Source organism: Arachis hypogaea, chromosome 11 (assembly GCF_003086295.3).
Source record: "Arachis hypogaea cultivar Tifrunner chromosome 11, arahy.Tifrunner.gnm2.J5K5, whole genome shotgun sequence".
Classification (NCBI taxonomy): Eukaryota; Viridiplantae; Streptophyta; class Magnoliopsida; order Fabales; family Fabaceae; genus Arachis; species Arachis hypogaea.
The window spans coordinates 83,379,296-83,399,098 of NC_092046.1; the positions used below are offsets into that span (position 1 = coordinate 83,379,296).

At 38.2% G+C, this 19,803-nt stretch overlaps 1 non-coding gene across 1 annotated transcript; it reads right to left on the bottom strand.

Annotated features, from left to right (window-relative positions):
• Positions 1-9,404: 9,404 nt before the first annotated feature.
• Positions 9,405-9,512, bottom strand: LOC112724951 (small nucleolar RNA R71). The gene has a single exon (XR_003164088.1). It is a non-coding gene; the product is annotated as a small nucleolar RNA R71 (small nucleolar RNA).
• Positions 9,513-19,803: the final 10,291 nt, after the last annotated feature.

The window sequence follows — 19,803 nt, forward strand, 5'->3', positions numbered from 1 at the left end:
GGCCAAGAAGAAAGTGATCCCTGAGGTTCCTTTCAAACTCAAAAGGAATGAGTATCCGGAGATCTGACTTGAGATTCAAAGAAGTGGTTGGGAAGTTCTCACCAACCCCATTCAACAAGTCATGATCCTAATGGTTCAAGAGTTCTATGCAAACGCATGGATCACAAGGAACCATGATCAAAGTGTGAACCCAAATCCAAAGCATTGGCTTACTACGGATCGGGGAAAATACTTAGATTTCAGTCCAGAAAATGTAAGGCTGGCGTTCAACTTGCCAATGGTGGAAGAAACCACACGCCTCTACACAAGAAGGGTCAACTTTGATCAAAGGTTGGACCAAATCCTCATGGACATATGTGTGGAAGGAGCTCAATGGAAAATTGACTCAAAGGGCAAGCCGGTTCAACTAAGAAGGCTTGACCTCAAACCAGTAGCTAGAGGCTGGTTGGAGTTCATTCAACGCTCAATCATTCCTACTAGCAACCGGTCTGAAGTTACTGTAGACCGGGCCATCATGATCCATAGCATCATGATTGGGGAGGAAGTGGAAGTTCATGAGATCATACCTCAAGAACTCTACAAGGTGGCTGACAAGTCCTCCAATTTGGCAAGGTTAGCCTTTCCTCACCTCATTTTCCACCTCTGCAATTTGGCTAGAATTGACATAGAGGGAGACATCCTCATTGAAGAGGATAACCCCATCACTAAGAAAAGGATGGAGCAAACAAGAGAGCATGGACCTCAACATGAGCATAAGGAAATTCCTCATCATAAAATCCCTGAGATGCCTCAAGGGATGCACTTCCCTCCACAAAACTACTAGGAACAAATCAACACTTCCCTAGGTGAATTAAGTTCCAACATGGGACAACTAAGGATGGAGCACCAAGAGCATTCCATCATCCTCCATGAAATTAGAGAAGATCAAAGAGCTATGAGGGAGGAACAACAAAGACAAGGAAAAGACATAGAGGAGCTCAAAAGCACCATTGGTTCTTCAAGAAGAGGAAGACGTCACCCTCACTAAGGTGGACTCATTCCTTAATCTCCTTATTTATTTATTTTCCTGTTTTTCGGTTTTTGAGCCTTATGTTTTATTTATGTTTGTGTCTTTATTACATGATCATTAGTATTTAAGTGTCTATGCCTTAAAATTATGAATATCCTATGAATCCATCACCTCTCTTAAATGAAAAATGTTGTAATTACAAAAGAATAAGTACATGGTTTCGAATTCATCCTTGAAACTAGTTTAATTATTTTGATGTGGTGACAATACTTTTTGTTTTCTGAATGAATGCTTGAACAGTGCATATGTCTTTTGAAATTGTTGTTTATGAATGTTAAATATGTTGGCTCTTGAAAGAATGATGAACAGGAGAAATGTTATTAGATAATCTGAAAAATCATAAAAATGATTCTTGAAGCAAGAAAAAGCAGTGAATACAGAAAGCTTACGAAAAAAAATTGGCGAAAAAAATAGAAAGAAAAAAAGAAAAAGCAAGCAGAAAAAGCCAAAAGCTCTTAAAACCAAAAGGCAAGAGCAAAAAGCCAGTAGCCCTTAAAACCAAAAGGCAAGGGTAATAAAAAGGATCCAAGGCTTTGAGCATCAGTGGATAGGAGGGCCTAAAGGAAGAAAATCCTGGCCTAAGCGGCTAAACCAAGCTGTCCCTAACCATGTGCTTGTGGCGTGAAGGTGTCAAGTGAAAACTTAAGACTGAGCGGTTAAAGTCGAGGTCCAAAGCAAAAGAAAGATTATGCTTAAAAACCCTAGAGACCTCTAATTGGGGACTCTAGCAAAGCTGAGTCACAATCTGAAAAGGTTCACCCAATTATGTGTCTGTGGCATTTATGTATCCGGTGGTAATACTGGAAAAAAAAGTGCTTAGGGCCACGGCCAAGACTCATAAAGTAGTTGTGTTCAAGAATCAACATACTGAACTAGGAGAATCAATAACACTATCTGAATTCTGAGTTCCTATAGATGCCAATCATTCTGAACCTCAAGGGATAAAGTGAGATGCCAAAACTATTCAAGAGGCAAAAAGCTACTGGTCCCGCTCATTTAATTGGAGCTAAGTTTCATTGATAATTTGGAATTTATAGTATATTCTCTTCTTTTTATCCTATTTGATTTTCAGTTGCTTGAGGACAAGCAATAATTTAAGTTTGGTGTTGTGATGAGCGGATAATTTATACGCTTTTTGGCATTGTTTTTAGTATGTTTTTAGTATGATTTAATTAATTTTCATTATATTTTTATTAGTTTTTAATTAAAAATCACATTTCTGGACTTTACTATGAGTTTGTGTTTTTTTCTGTGATTTCAGGTAATTTCTAGCTGAAATTGAGGGACTTGAGCAAAAATCTGATTCAGGCAGAAAAAGGACTGCTGATGCTGTTGGATTCTGACCTCTCTGCACTCAGAATAGATTTTCTAGAGCTACAGAACTCCAAATGGCGCGCTCTTAATTGCGTTGGAAAGTAGACATCCAGAGCTTTCCAGAAATATATAATAGTCCATACTTTGAATAAGGATAGACGATATAAACTGGCGTTCAACGCCAGTTCCATGCTGCATTCTGGAGTCAAACGCCAGAAACAGGTTGCAAAGTGGAGTTCAACGCCAGAAACAGGTTACAAACTGGCGTTCAACTCCAAGAGAAGCCTCTACACGTGTAAAGCTCAATGCTCAGCCCAAGCACACACCAAGTGGGCCCCAAAAGTAGATTTCTGCATCATTTACTCAATTCTGCAAACCCTAGTAACTAGTTTAGTATAAATAGGACTTTTTACTATTATGTTTATATCTTTTGGATCATCTTTGATTAGTTTTATGCTATCTTAGACTTTTGTGAGGGCTGGGCATTCGGCCATGCCTAAACATTTATCACTTGTGTATTTTCAACGGTAGAGTTTCTACACACCATAGATTAAGGTGTGGAGCTCTGCTGTTCCTCAAAGATTAATTCAAAGTACTACTGTTTTTCTATTCAATTCAACTTATTCCGCTTCTAAGATATTCATTCGCACTTCAATATGATGGATGTGATGATCATGACAGTCATCATCATTCTCAACTTATGAACGCGTGCCTGACAACCACTTACGTTCTACCTTAGATTGAATGGATATCTCTTGGATATCTAATACAGGGGACCGAGTCCGAGTTATTAGTGTCTTCGTGGTATAAGTTAGAACCCATGGACAGCCATTCTTGAGAATCTGGAAAGTCTAAACCTTGTCTGTGGTATTCCGAGTAGGATTCAGGGATTGAATGACTGTGACGAGCTTCAAACTCGCGAGTGCTGGGCGTAGTGACAGACGCAAAAGGATCAATGGATCCTATTCCAGTATGATCGAGAACCGACAGATGATTAGCCATGCAGTGATGGCGCATTGGACCATTTTCACTGAGAGGACAGGTGGCCATTGACAACGGTGATGCCTAACATACAGCTTGTCATGGAAAGGAGTAGGAAGGATTGGATGAAAGCATCTCTATACGCTTATCTGAAATTCTCACCAATGAATTACATAAGTACCACTATCCTATTTTATATTTTATTTATCTTTTACTTATCAATTCATAAAATCAGTTGAATCTGCCTGACTGAGATATACAAGGTGACCATAGCTTGCTTCAAGCCAACAATCTCCGTGGGATCGACCCATACTCACGTAAGGTTTATTACTTGGATGACCCAGTGCACTTGCTGGTTAGTTGTACGAAGTTGTGAAACAGAATTAAGAACATGAACGTGTGTATTGAGTTTTTAGCGCCTGATGAGCGGATAATTTATACGCTTTTTGGCATTGTTTTTAGTATGTTTTTAGTAGAATCTAGTCACTTTTAGGGATGTTTTCAGTAGTTTTTATGTTAAATTCACATTTCTGGACTTTACTATGAGTTTGTGTGTTTTTCTGTGATTTCAGGTATTTTCTGGCTGACATCGAGGGACTTGAGCAGAAATCAGATTCAGAGGTTGAAGAAGGACTGTTGATGCTGTTGGATTCTGACCTCCCTGCACTCAAATTGGATTTTCTGGAGCAACAGAACTCAAAATGGCGCGCTTCTAATTGCGTTGGAAAGTAGACATCCAGGGCTTTCCAGAAATGAATAATAATAGTCCATACTTTGCCCAAGTTTAGATGACGCAAACTGGCGTTCAACGTCAGCTCTCTGCCCAATTCTGGCGTCCAGCGCCAGAAACAAGCTGCAAAGTGGAGTTCAACGCCCAAACTGGCACAAAAGCTGGCGTTCAACTCCAAGAATGACCTCTACACGTGCAACACTCAAGCTCAGCCCAAGCACACACCAAGTAGGCCCCGGAAGTGGATTTATGCATCAATTACTTACTTTTGTAAATCCTAGTGACTAGTTTATTATAAATAGAACTTTTTATCATTGTATTCACAGTCTTGGTTACTCCGGTTCCCCTCTGGGGCCGAGACCAATGAACTTCATTATCACTTATGTATTTTCAACGGTAGAGTTTCTACACTCCATAGATAAAGGTGTAGAGCTCTGGTGTTCCTCAAAGATTAATACAAAGTACTACTGTTTTCTATTCAATTCATCTTATTTCGCTTCCAAGATATTCATTCGCACTTCAACCTGAATGTGATGAACGTGACAATCATCATCATTCCCTATGAACGCGTGCCTGACAACCATTTTCATTCTACATTAGATTGAATGAGTATCTCTTAGATCTCTTACTCGGAATCTTCGTGGTGTAAGCTAGAATGATGGCGGCATTCAAGAGAATCCAGAAAGTCTAAACCTTGTCTGTGGTATTCCGAGTAGGATTCAATGATTGAATGACTGTGACGAGCTTCAAACTCGCGATTGCTGGGCGTAGTGACAGACGAAAAAGGATAGTAAATCCTATTCCAGCATGATCGAGAACCGACAGATGAATAGCCGTGCCGTGACAGGGTGCATTGACCATATTCACTGAGAGGATAGGATGTAACCATTAACAAGGGTGATGCCTCCAGACGATTAGCCATGCCGTGACAGGGCATTTGGATCATTTTCCCGAGAGAAGACCGAAAGTAGCCATTGACAATTGGTGCACGAATTGTGAATCACACTTTTCACAACGCGTACCACTAACCAGCAAGTGCACTGGGTCGTCCAAGTAATACCTTACGTGAGTAAGGGTCGAATCCCACGGAGATTGTTGGTTTGAAGCAATCTATGGTTATCTTGTAAATCTTAGTCAGGAAGTCAATTATGTTTATCAGTTGAATTGTGAATAACCAAGAGAGCATAAATTAAAGGTTACTTGTTGTGCAGTAATGGAGAATATGTTGGAGTTTTGGAGATGCTTTGTCTTCTGAATCTCTGCTTTCCTCTGTCTTCTGATTCACGCACGCACGTCCTCCTATGGCAAGCTGTGTGTTGGTGGATCACCGTTGTCAATGGCTACCTTCCATCCTTCCAGTGAAAACTACGCTCACGCGCTCTGTCACAGCACGGCTAATCACCGGTTGGTTCTCGATCCGGTTGGAATAGGATTTACTATCCTTTTGCGTCTGTCACTAACGCCCAGCCTTCAGGAGTTTGAAGCTCGTCACAGTCATTCAATCCTTGAATCCTACTCGGAATACCACAGACAAGGTTTAGACTTTCCGGATTCTCATGAATGCCGCCATCAATTCTAGCTTATACCACGGAGATTCTGATTAAGGAATCTGAGAGATACTCATTCAATCGTATATAGAATGGAGGTGGTTGTCAGACACACGTTCATGAATTGAGGAAGGTGATGAGTGTCACAGATCATCACCTCCATCACAGTTAAGCGCGAATGAACATCTTAGATAGGAACAAGCGTGTTTGAATGGAAAACAGAAATACTTGCATTAATTCATCGAGACACAGCAGAGCTCCTTACCCCCAACAATGGGGTTTAGAGACTCATGCCGTCAGAGAATACAAAGTTTAGATCTGAAAAATGTCATGAGATACAAAATAAGTCTCTAAAAGTTGTTTAAATACTAAACTAGTAGCCTAGGTTTACAAAAATTGGATAAACTATGATGGATGATGCAGAGATCCACTTCTGGGGCCCACTTGGTGTGTGCTGGGGCCCACTTGGTGTGTGCTGGGGCTGACTTAAGCAATTCACGTGCAGAGGCCATTTGTGGAGTTGAATGCCAGTTTTTATGCCAGTTTGGGCGTTCAACTCCAGCTTTTGATCCTTTTCTGGCGCTGGACGCCAGAATTGGGCAGAGGACTGGCGTTGAACGCCAGTTTACGTCATCTATTCTTGTGCAAAGTATGAACTATTATATATTTCTGGAAAGCCCTGGATGTCTACTTTCCAACGCAATTGGAAGCACGCCATTTCAAGTTCTGTAGCTCCAGAAAATTCACTTTGAGTGCAGGGAGGTCAGAATCCAACAGCATCAGCAGTCCTTTTTCAGCCTGAATCAGATTTTTGCTCAGCTCCTTCAATTTCAGCCAGAAAAAGACCTAAAATTACAGAAAAACACACAACTCATAGTAAAGTCCAGAAATATGAATTTTTCCTAAAAACTAATAGAAATAGACTAAAAACTAACTAAAACATACTCAAAACTATATGAAATTATCCCCAAAAAGCGTATAAAATATCCGCTCATCAACAATGGTGATGCATTACATAAAGCCAGCCATGGAAAGGAGTAAGACTGATTGGATGAAGATAGCAGGAAAGCAGAGGTTCAGAGGAACGAAAGCATCTCTATTCGCTTATCTGAAATTCTCACCAATGATTTACATAAGTATTTCTATCACTATTTTATTAATTATTTTCGAAAACCCCATTACTATTTTATATCCGCCTGACTGAGATTTACAAGGTGACCATATCTTGCTTCATACCAACAATCTCCGTGGGATTCGACCCTTACTCACGTAAGGTATTACTTGGACGACCCAGTGCACTTGCTGGTTAGTTGTGCGAAGTTGTGAACTATGGTATTGGCATCATGTTTTTGGCACCATTACAAGGGAAAGAAAGAGAGATGAATTTTACATAATCAAAGTGTAATCACAATTTCTGCGCACCAAGTTTTTGGCGCCGTTGCCGGGGATTGTTCGAGTATGGACAACTGACGGTTCATCTTGTTGCTCAGATTAGGTAATTTTCTTTTTGTTTTCTCTTCAAAAATTTTTCAAAAATCTTTCAAAATTTTCTCCTTTTTTTTCGAAAAAATTTTAAAATAAAAATGTTTTCAAAAATAAATTATTCTATGGCTTCAAAACTTTTAAGAATGAATTCTAGAGTTTCATGGTAACATGTTGAATCCTATCTGGCTGAAAAGCCATACCCAAACTCCTTTGGGATTGGTCTTCAACTAATCACCTCAATGGATGTAAATCCATTCTAAAGCTTGGCTGGCTATTAAGCCATGCCTGACCCTTTGATTGGAGCTTTAGACTAAAGAGCATAAGATTCCTGGAATTCATGTTAAAAATTTTAGAATCCTTATTTCTGTTTTTCAAATAATTTTCGAAAAAAAAAATAAAAATACAAAAAAATTAGAAAATCATAAAAATCAAAAATATTTTTTGTGTTCTTGTTTGAGTCTTGAGTCATGTTATAAGTTTGGTGTCAATTGCATGTGCATCTTGCATTTTTCGAAAAAATCATGCATTCATAGTGTTCTTCATGATCTTCAAGTTGTTCTTGGTAAGTCTTCTTGTTTGATCTTTGCATTTGCATGTTTTGTGTCTTTTCTTATTTTTCATATGCATTCCTAAATTCTTTATGTCTAAGCATTAAAGAATTCTAAGTTTGGTGTCTTGCATGTTTTCCTTGCATAAAAAAATTTTTTTCAAAAATATGTTCTTGATGTTCTTCATGATCTTCAAAGTATTCTTGGTGTTCATCTTGACATTCATAGCATTCTTGCATGCATCCATTCTTGCATGTTTTTCCCTCTCATCATAAAAATTCAAAAATCAAAAAAATATCTTTCCCTTTTTCTCTCATCAAATTCGAAAATTGAGTTGACTTTTTAAAAAAATTTTAAAAATCAAGTTGTTTCTTATGAGTCAATTCAAATTTTCAATTTGAAAATCTTATCTTTTTCAAAATCTTTTTCAAAAATAAAATCTTTTTCATTTTTCTTAGTTATTTTCGAAAATTTCAAAAATATTTTTCAAAAAAATCTTTTTCTTAATTTTACATCATATTTTCGAAAATAACAATAACAATTAATGTTTTGATTCAAAAATTTCAAGTTTGTTACTTACTTGTTAAGAAAGATTCAAACTTTAAGTTCTAGAATCATATCTTGTGATTTCTTGTGAATCAAGTCATTAATTGAGATTTTAAAAATCATATCTTTTCAAAAATATCTTCTTATCTTACCTTTTTCAAAAAAAATGATGATTGCAAAATATCTTTTCTAACTTCCTAACTTCTTATCTTTTCAAAAGTTGTTTCAACTAACTAACTAACTTTTGTTTGTTTCTTATCTTTTTCAAAACTACATAACTAACTCTCTCTCTCTCTAATTTTCGAAAATATCTTCCCTCTTTTTCAAAAATTCTTTTTAATTAACTAATTATTTTAATTTTTGATTTTTTTATTTTTCAAAAATTACTAATCTTTTTCAAAAAAATTATTTTTTCAAAAATTACAAACTCTTCTTCAGAAATTATTTTTCGAAAATCCTCTCCCTCTCTCATCTTATTCTATTTATTTATTCATCTGCTAACATCTCTTCCTCACATCACTCACCAAATTCGAACCCCCTCTTCTATCTGAGTTCGAATTTTTCTTCTTTTCTTCTTCTACTAACCATAAGGAACCTCTTTACTGTGACATAGAGGATTCCTCTTCTTTTCTTTTTCTCTTCTCTTTCTTATGAGCAGGGACAAAGAAAAAGACATTCTTGTTGAAGCTGATCCAGAACCTGAAAGGACTCTGAAGAGAAAATTAAGAGAAGCTAAATTACAACAATCCAGAGATAACCTTATTGAAAATTTCGAACAAGTAAAGGAGATGGCAGCCGAAAATAATAATAATGCAATGAGGATGCTTGGTGACTTTACTGTACCTAATTCCAATTTACATGGAAGAAGAATCTCCATTCCGGCCATTGGAGCAAACAATTTTGAGCTGAAACCTCAGCTAGTTTCTCTGATGCAGCAGAACTGCAAGTTTCATGGACTTCCATCTGAAGATCTTTTTCAGTTCTTAACTGAATTCTTGCAGATATGTGATACTGTTAAGACTAATGGAGTAGATCCTGAAGTCTACAGGCTCATGCTTTTCCCATTTGCTGTAAGAGACAGAGCTAGAATATGGTTGGACTCTCAACCCAAAGACAACCTGAACTCTTGGGATAAGCTGGTCACGACTTTCTTAGCCAAGTTCTTTCCTCCTCAAAAGCTGAGCAAGCTTAGAGTGGATGTTCAAACCTTCAAACAAAAAGATGGTGAATCCCTCTATGAAGCTTGGGAAAGATACAAACAGTTGACCAAAAAGTGTCCCTCTGACATGCTTTCAGAATGGACCATCCTGGATATATTCTATGATGGTTTGTCTGAGTTATCAAAGATGTCATTGGACACTTCTGCAGGTGGATCCATTCACCTAAAGAAAACGCCTGCAGAAGCTCAAGAACTCATTGACATGGTTGCTAATAACCAGTTCATGTACACTTCTGAGAGGAATCCTGTGAGTAATGGGACGCCTATGAAGAAGGGAGTTCTTGAAGTTGATACTCTGAATGCCATATTGGATCAGAACAAAATATTGACTCAGCAAGTCAATATGATTTCTCAGAGTCTGAATGGAATGCAAGCTGCATCCAACAGTACTCAAGAGGCTTCTTATGCAGAAGATGCTTATGATCCTGAAAACCCTGCAATAGCAGAGGTGAATTACTTAGGTGAACCTTATGGAAACACCTATAATCCATCATGGAGAAATCATCCAAATTTCTCATGGAAGGATCAAAAGCCTCAACAAGGCTTTAATAATGGTGGAAGAAACAGGTTTAGCAATAGCAAGCCTTTTCCATCATCCACTCAGCAACAGACAGAGAACTCTGAACAAAATACTTCTAATTTAGCAAATTTAGTCTCTGGTCTATCTAAGGCCACTGTGAGTTTCATGAATGAAACAAGGTCTTCCATTAGAAATTTGGAAGCACAAGTGGGCCAGTTGAGTAAAAGGATCACTGAAATCCCTCCTAGTACTCTCCCAAGCAATACAGAAGAGAATCCAAAAGGAGAGTGCAAGGCCATTGACATAAGCACCATGGCCGAACCTGTAAGGGAAGGAGAGGACGTGACTCCCAAGAAGGAGGACCTCCTGGGACGTCCAGTGATCAATAAGGAGCTTCCCTCTGAGGAACCAAAGGACTCTGAGGCTCATCTAGAGACCATAGAGATTCCATTGAACCTCCTTATGCCATTCATGAGCTCTGATGAGTATTCCTCTTCTGAAGAGAATGAGGATGTTACTGAAGAGCAAACTACCAAGTTTCTTGGTGCAATCATGAGCTAAATGCCAAATTATTTGGTATTGAGACTTGGGAAGATGAACCTCTCTTGTTCACTAATGAATTAAGTGATCTGGATCAACTGACATTGCTTCAGAAGAGACAGGATCCTGGAAAGTTCATAATACCTTGTACCATAGGCACCATGATCTTCAAGGCTCTGTGTGACCTTGGTTCAAGAATAAACCTCATGCCCCTCTCTGTAATAGAGAAACTGGGAATCTATGGGGTGCAAGCTGCTAAAATCTCATTAGAGATGGCAGACAATTCAAGAAAACAGGCTTATGGACAAGTAGAGGACGTGTTAGTAAAGGTTGAAGGCCTTTACATCCCTGCTGATTTCATAGTCTTGGATACTGGAAAGGAAGAGGATGAATCCATCATCCTAGGAAGACCTTTCCTAGCCACAGCAAGAGCTGTGATTGATGTGGACAGAGGAGATTTAATCCTTCAATTGAATGAGGATAACCTTGTGTTTACAACTCAAGGATCTCTCTCTGCATCCATGGAGAGGAAGCATAAAAAGCTTCTCTCAAAGCAGAGTCAAACAAAGCCTCCACAGTCAAACTCTAAGTTTGGTGTTGGGAGGCCACAATCAAACTCTAAGTTTGGTGTCAAACCCCCATATCCAAACTCTAAGTATGGTGTTGGGAGGTCTCAACAAAGCTCTGCACATTTGTGAGGCTTCATGAGAGCCCACTGTCAAGCTATTGACATTAAAGAAGCGCTTATTGGGAGGCAACCCAATGTTTATTTATCTAATTTTGTTTTTGTTTTTCATGTTTTCTTAGGTTCATGATCATGTGGAGTCACAAAATAAACGAAAAATTTAGAAACAGAATCAAAAACAGCAGAAGAAAAATCACACCCTGGAGGAAGCACCTGTCTGGCGTTCAACGCCAGAACAAAGCATGGTTCTGGCGCTGAACGCCAGAATGGCACCCTGGAGAAGAGCTGGCGCTGAACGCCCAGAACAAGCATGGTTCTGGCGTTCAACGCCAGAAATGGCCAACAAATGGGCGTTGAATGCCCAGAGTTGTGTGCAAGGGCATTTTACATGCCTAATTTGGTGCAAGGTTGTAAATCCTTGAACACCTCAAGATCTGTGAACCCCACAGGATCATCTCAGGATCTGTGGACCCCACAGAATTATCTCAGGATCTGTGAATCTCACAGGATCCCCACCCACCTCACCCTCTCTCTCTCCATTCATGGTCATCCCTTCTGTTTTCCATTCACCACTCACATCCATACACACATCCCTCCATCTCCTCCATATCTTTTTCTTCTTCTTCTATTCTTTCTTCTTTTGCTCGAGGGCGAGCAACATTCTAAGTTTGGTGTGGTAAAAGCATAAGCTTTTTGTTTTTCCATTACCATTAATGGCACCTAAGGCCAGAGAAACCTCAAAGAGGAAAGGGAAGGCAAGTGCTTTCACCTCTGAGCCATGGGAGATGGAAAGATTCATCTCTAAAGCCCATCACTAAGAAAAGGATGGAGCAAACAAGAGAGCACATTCATGGATCTCAACAGGCACATGAAGAAGCTCATCATCAAGAGATTCCTGAGATACCTCAAGGGATGCACTTTCCTCCATAGAACTATTGGGAGCACATCAACACCTCCCTAGAAGAATTAAGTTCCAACATGGGACAACTAAGGGTGGAACATCAAGAGCACTCCATCATCCTTCATGAAATAAGAGAAGATCAAAAAGCAATGAGGGAGGAGCAACAAAGACAAGGAAGAGACATAGAAGAGCTCAAGGACATCATTGGTTCCTCAAGAAGGAAACGCCACCATCACTAAGGTGGATTCATTCCTTGTTCTTATTTCTTCTGTTTTTCGTTTTCTATGTTATGTGCTTATCTGTGTTTGTGTCTTCACTACATGATCATTAGTAGTTAGTAACTTTGTCTTAAATTTATGAATGTCCTATGAATCCATCACCTCTCTTAAATGAAAAATGTTTTAATTCGAAAGAACAAGAAGTACATGAGTTTCGAATTTATCCTTGAACTTAGTTTAATTATATTGATGTGGTGACAATGCTTCTTGTTTTCTGAATGAATGCTTGAACAGTGCATATGTCTTTTGAAGTTGTTGTTCATGAATGTTAAATATGTTGGCTCTTGAAAGAATGATGACAAGGAGACATGTTATTTGATAATCTGAAAAATCATAAAAATGATTCTTGAAGCAAGAAAAAGCAGCAAAGAACAAAGCTTGCAGAAAAAAAAAAGAAAAAAAATAGCGAAAAAAAATAGAAAGAAAAAGAAAAAGCAAGCACAAAAAGCCAAAAGCTCTTAAAACCAAGAGGCAAGAGCAAAAAGTCAGTAACCCTTAAAACCAAAAGGAAAGGGCAATAAAAAGGATCCCAAGGCTTTGAGCATCGGTGGATAGGAGGGCCTAAAGGAATAAAATCGTGGCCTAAGCGGCTAAACCAAGCTGTCCCTAACCATGTGCTTGTGGCGTGAAGGTGTCAAGTGAAAACTTGAGACTGAGCGGTTAAAGTCAAGGTCCAAAGCAAAAAAAGAGTGTGCTTAAGAACCCTGGACACCTCTAATTGGGGACTTTAGCAAAGCTGAGTCACAATCTGAAAAGGTTCACCCAATTATGTGTCTGTGGCATTTATGTATCCGGTGGTAATACTGGAAAAAAAAGTGCTTAGGGCCACGGCCAAGACTCATAAAATAGCTGTGTTCAAGAATCATCATACTGAACTAGGAGAGTCAATAACACTATCTAAACTCTGAGTTCCTATAGATGCTAATCATTCTGAACTTCAATGGATAACGTGAGATGTCAAAACTATTCAAGAGGCAAAAAGCTATAAGTCCCACTCATATGATTGAAGCTCTGTTTCATTGATAGTTTGGAATTTATAGTATATTCTCTTCTTTTTATCCTATTTGATTTTCAGTTGCTTGGGGACAAGCAACAATTTAAGTTTGGTGTTGTGATGAGCGGATAATTTATACGCTTTTTGGCATTGTTTTTAGTATGTTTTTAGTAGAATCTAGTTACTTTTAGGGATGTTTTCAGTAGTTTTTATGTTAAATTCACATTTCTAGACTTTACTATGAGTCTGTGTGTTTTTCTGTGATTTCAGGTATTTTCTGGCTGAAATCGAGGGACTTGAGCAGAAATCAGATTCAGAGGTTGAAGAAGGACTGTTGATGCTGTTGGATTTTGACCTCCCTGCACTCAAATTGGATTTTCTGGAGCTACAGAACTCAAAATGATGCGCTTCCAATTGCGTTGAAAAGCAGACATCCAGGGCGTTCCAGCAATGTATAATAGTCCATACTTTGCCCAAGTTTAGATGACGCAAACTGGCGTTCAATGCCAGCTCTCTGCCCAATTCTAGCGTCCATCGCCAGAAACAAGCTGCAAAGTGGAGTTCAACGCCCAAACTGGCACAAAAGCTGGCGTTCAACTCCAAGAATGACCTCTACACGTGCAACACTCAAGCTCAGCCCAAGCACACACCAAGTGGGCCCCGGAAGTGGATTTATGCATCAATTACTTACTTCTGTAAACCCTAGTGACTAGTTTATTATAAATAGAACTTTTTATCATTGTATTCACAGTCTTGGTTACTCCGGTTCCCCTCTGGGGCCGAGACCAATGAACTCCATTATCACTTATGTATTTTCAACGGTAGAGTTTCTACACTCCATAGATAAAGGTGTAGAGCTCTGGTGTTCCTCAAAGATTAATGCAAAGTACTACTGTTTTCTATTCAATTCATCTTATTTCGCTTCCAACATATTCATTCGCACTTCAACCTGAATGTGATGAACGTGACAATCATCATCATTCCCTATGAACGCGTGCCTGACAACCACTTCCGTTCTACATTAGATTGAATGAGTATCTCTTAGATCTCTTACTCGGAATCTTCGTGGTGTAAGCTAGAATGATGGCGGCATTCAAGAGAATCCGGAAAGTCTAAACCTTGTCTGTGGTATTCCGAGTAGGATTCAATGATTGAGTGACTGTGACGAGCTTCAAACTCGCGATTGCTGGGCGTAGTGACAGATGCAAAAGGATAGTAAATCCTATTCCAGCATGATCGAGAACCGACAGATGAATAGCCGTGCCGTGACAGGGTGCGTTGACCATATTCACTCAGAGGATAGGATGTAACCATTGACAAGGGTGATGCCTCCAGACGATTAGCCGTGCCGTGACAGGGCATTTGGATCATTTTCCCGAGAGAAGACCGAAAGTAGCCATTGACAATGGTGATGCATTACATAAAGCCAGCCATGGAAAGGAGTAAGACTGATTGGATGAAGATAGCAGGAAAGCAGAGGTTCAGAGGAACAAAAGCATCTCTATTCGCTTATCTGAAATTCTCACCAATGATTTACATAAGTATTTCTATCACTATTTTATTAATTATTTTCGAAAACCCCATTACTATTTTATATCCGCCTGACTGAGATTTACAAGGTGACCATAGCTTGCTTCATACCAACAATCTCCGTGGGATTCGACCCATACTCACGTAAGGTATTACTTGGACGACCCAGTGCACTTGCTGGTTAGTTGTGCAAAGTTGTGAACTATGGTATTGGCATCATGTTTTTGGCGCCATTACCAGGGAAAGAAAGAGCGATGAATTTTATATAATCAAAGTGTAATCACAATTTCTGTGCACCAGCGCCGTTACCAAGGAAGGAATGATCACGATTTCGCACACCATCGACCCTTACTCACGTAAGGTTTATTACTTGGACGACCCAGTGCACTTGCTGGTTAGTTAAGCAGAGTTGTGAAGAAGTGTTGAGATCATGTTACGTGCACCAAGTTTTCGGCGCCGTTGCTGGGGAACAAACAATTCGCGTACCAAGTTTTTGGCGCCGTTGCCGGGGATTGTTCGAGTTTGGACAACTGACGGTTCATCTTGTTGCTCAGATTAGGTAATTTTATTTTATTTTATTTAATTTTTGAAAAAAAATTCAAAAAAAAATATATATTTTATTTTGTTCTTCAGAATTTTTAAGAATGATTTCTAGAATTTCATCATGATCTGTTGAAGCTTGGTTGGCTGTCAAGCCATGTCTAATTTTTTTTAGACCGAGGCTTCCACTTATCATTGCAGGAGCCTTTTGATTCCCATCATTTTGGCTGTTGTATGTAATGCTCTACTGAAGCTTGGCTGGCCATTGGCCATATCTAATCTTTTGGACCGAAGCTTTCACATAAAGCTTGACTGGCTATTAAGCCATGTCTAAATTTTTGGACCGAAGCTTTATACTAACATTGCATGATTCTTGGAATTCTTATTAAAAATTTTGAATTTCTTTATTTCCTTTTTCAAAATAATTTTTCGAAAAATACAAAAAAATTAATAAAATCATAAAACCAAAAAGAATTTTGTGTTTCTTGTTTGAGTCTTGTGTCAAATTTTAAGTTTGGTGTCAATTGCATGCTTTATTTCTTCTTTAAAATTTTCGAAAATCATGCATGTGTCCTTCATGATCTTCAAGTTATTCTTGATGATTTTCCTTATTTGATCTTTATATTTTCTTACTTTGTGTCTTTTCTTGTTTTTCATATGCATTCTTGAATTATTAGTGTCTAAAGTTTAAAAATTTTTAAGTTTGGTGTCTTTCATATTTTTCTTTTCTTAAAAATTTTCAAAAACATGTTCTTGATGTTCATCGTGATCTTCAAAGTATTCTTGGTGTTCATCTTGACATTCAAAGTGTTCTTGCATGCGTTAGTAGTTTTGATCTTAAATTTTTATGTCTTGAGTCTTTTTTTTGTTTTTCTCTCTCTTTATTAAAAATTAAAAAATAAAAAAATATCTTTCCCTAATTTTGCTCATAATTTTCGAAATTTTGAATTGATTTAGTCAAAAAGTTTTAAAATTTATTTGTTTCTTGTTAGTCAGTCAAAATTTCAATTTAAAAAATTCTATCTTTTTCAAATCTTTTTCAAAAATAAAATCTTTTTCAATTTTTATATATTTTAGAAAAATTTAAAAATTTGATTTTCAAAATCTTTTTCTTATTGTTATCTCACATTTTCGAATTCATTGCTAACATTTAATGTTTAGATTCAAAAATTTCAAGTTGTTACTTGCCTATTAAGAAAGGATCAATCTTTAAATTCTAGAATCATATCTTTTAGTTTCTTGTTAGTCAAGTAATCAACTTTAATTTCAAAAATCAAATCTTTTTAATCCTCTTTTCAAATCCTTTTCAAAATAAATTTCAATCATATCTCTTTCAAAATTTGATTTTCAAATCTTTTTCAAAACCACCTAACTACTTTTCTCTCTCATCAATTTTCGAAAATCACTAACCATTTTTTCAAAAATCTTTTTAATTAATTAATTTATTTAGTTTTCAAATTTTATTTTATTTATATTTTCGAATACTAACCAATAATGAAAATAAAAAAATATTTTCCTTTTATTTTAATTTAAAATTCGAATTTTCTCTCTCATCTCTTTCTATTTATTTATTTACTAACACTTCTCTTCTTCTTATAATTCGAACCCACTCTCCCTGTCTGTGTTCGAATTCTTCATCTTCTCTCTTCTTCATTCTACTCTTCTATTCTTCTACTCACATGAAGAAATCTCTATACTATGACATAGAGGATTCCTATTCTTTTCTGTTTTCTTCTTTTTCATATGAGCAGGAGCAAGGATAAGAACATTCTTGTTGAAGCTGATCCAGAACCTGAAAGGACTCTAAAGAGGAAACTAAAAGAAGCTAAAGTACAACACTCTAGAGAGGACCTGACAGAATTTTTCAAAAAAGAAGAAGAGATGGCCGAACCCAACAACAATGGTGGAGATGCAAGGAAGATGCTTGGTGACTTTATTGCACCCTCTTCTGACTTCTGTGGAAGGAGCATCTCAATTCATTCAATTAGAGCAAACAACTTTGAGCTTAAGCCTCAATTAGTTTCTCTAATGCAGCAGAATTGCAAGTTTCATGGACTTCCATTGGAAGATCCTCATCAGTTCTTAGCTGAATTCTTGTAAATCTGTGACACTGTCAAGACCAATGGGGTTAATCCCGAGGTCTACAGACTTATGCTTTTCCCCTTTGCTGTAAGAGACAGAGCTAGGACTTGGTTGGACTCACAACCTAAAGATAACCTGAACTCTTGGTAAAAGTTGGTCAATGCTTTCTTGGCCAAATTCTTTCCTCCTCAAAAGTTGAGCAAGTTTAGAGTGGAAGTCCAAACCTTCAGACAGAAGGAAGGTGAATCCCTCTATGAAGCTTGGGAAAGATTGATCAGAAGGTGTCCTTCTAACATGTTTTCAGAATGGAGCATCATATGTATATTCTATGATGGTCTGTCTGAATTGTCCAAGATGTCATTGGATCACTCTGCTGGTGGATGTCTTCATCTGAAGAAGACGCCTACAGAAGCCCAGGAACTCATTGAAATAGTTGCAAACAACTAGTTCATATACACTTCTGAAAGAAATCCTGTGAATAATGGGACAACTCTGAAGAAAGGAGTTCTTGAGATTGATGCTCTAAATGCCATACTGGCTTAGAACAAAATATTGACTTAGCAAGTCAATATGATTTCTCAGAGTCAGACTAAAATACAAGCTGCATCAGGCAGTACTAAAGAAGCCTCCCCTGAAGGAGAAGCTTATGACCCTGAGAACCCTGCAATGGAAGAGGTGAATTACATGGGAGAATCCTATGGAAACACCTATAATCCTTCATGGAGGAATCATCCTAATTTCTCATGGAAGGATCAACAGAAGCCTAACCAAGGCTTCAATAATAATAATGGTGGCAGAGTACGATTTGGCAATAACAAACCTTTTCCATCATTTTCTCAGCAACAGACAGAGAATTCTAAGCAGAGCCCCTCTGACTTAACAACTGTAGTCTCTGATCTATCTAAGACCACTCTCAGTTTCATGACTGAAGCAAGGTCCTCCATTAGAAATTTGGAGGCCCAAGTGGGTCAGCTGAGTAAAAGAGTTACTGAACTCCATCATAGTACTCTCCCAAGCAATACAGAAGAGAATCCAAAGAGAGAGTGCAAGGCCATCTACACGTCCAACATGACCGAACCTATAGAGGAGAGAAAGGCAGTGATTTCCACTGAGGAAGGCCTCAACGGACATCCACTAGCTACTAAGGAGTTCCTTAATGAAGAACTAAAGGAATCTGAGGCTCATATAGAGATCATAGAAATTCCACTAAACTTACAGTTGTCATTCATGAGCTCTGATGAGTATTCTTCCTCAGAAGAGGATGAAGATATTATTGAAGATCAAGTTGCTCAATATCTAGGAGCAATCATGAAGCTGAATGCCAAGTTATTTGGTAATGAGACGTGGGAGAATGAACCCCCATTGCTCATCAATGAACTAAATGATCTGGTTCAACTGAAATTACCTCAGAAGAAACAGGATCCTGGAAAGTTCTTAATACCTTGTACCATAGGCACCATGACCTTTGAGAAGGCTCTGTGTGACCTGGGGTCAGGGATAAAACTCATGCCCCTCTCTGTAATGGAGAAACTAGGGATCTTTGAGGTGCAAGCTGCAAGAATCTCACTAGAGATGACAGACAATTCAAGGAAACAGGCTTATGGACTTGTAGAGGATGTCATGGTGAAGGTTGAAGGCCTGTACATCCCTGCTGATTTCATAATCCTAGACACTAGAAAGGATGAGGATGAATCCATCATCCTAGGAAGACCCTTCCTAGCCACAGCAAGAGCTGTGATTGATGTGGACAGAGAAGAGCTAGTCCTTCAATTGAATGATGACTACCTTGTGTTTAAGGCTCAAGGATCTTCTTCTGCAACCATGGAGAGGAAGCATGAAAGGCTTCTCTCAATACAGAGTCAAACAGAGCCCCCACACTCAACTTCTAAGTTTGGTCTTAGGAGGCCATCATCAAGCTCTGAGTCTCTGTGAAGCTCTCTAAGAGCTCACTGTCAAGCTATTGACATTAAAGAAGCGCTTATTGGGAGGCAACCCAATGTTATTTAATTTTATTTTTCCATTGTTATTTTATGTTTTCTTTAGGTTGATGATCATGTGAAGTCACAAAAATAACTGAAAAATAAAAAACAAAATGAAAAACAACATCAAAAATAGCAGACGCTGGATGATAGGCTTACTGGCGTTTAAACGCCAGTAAGGATAGCAGAATGGGCGTTTAACGCCCAGCCTGGCAGCATTCTAGGCGTTAAACGCCAGAATGGGTAGCACTCTGGTCGTTTAACGGCAGAAAGGGCTGTCTGGCATCTGGCTGGCGTTTAACGCCAGAAATGGGC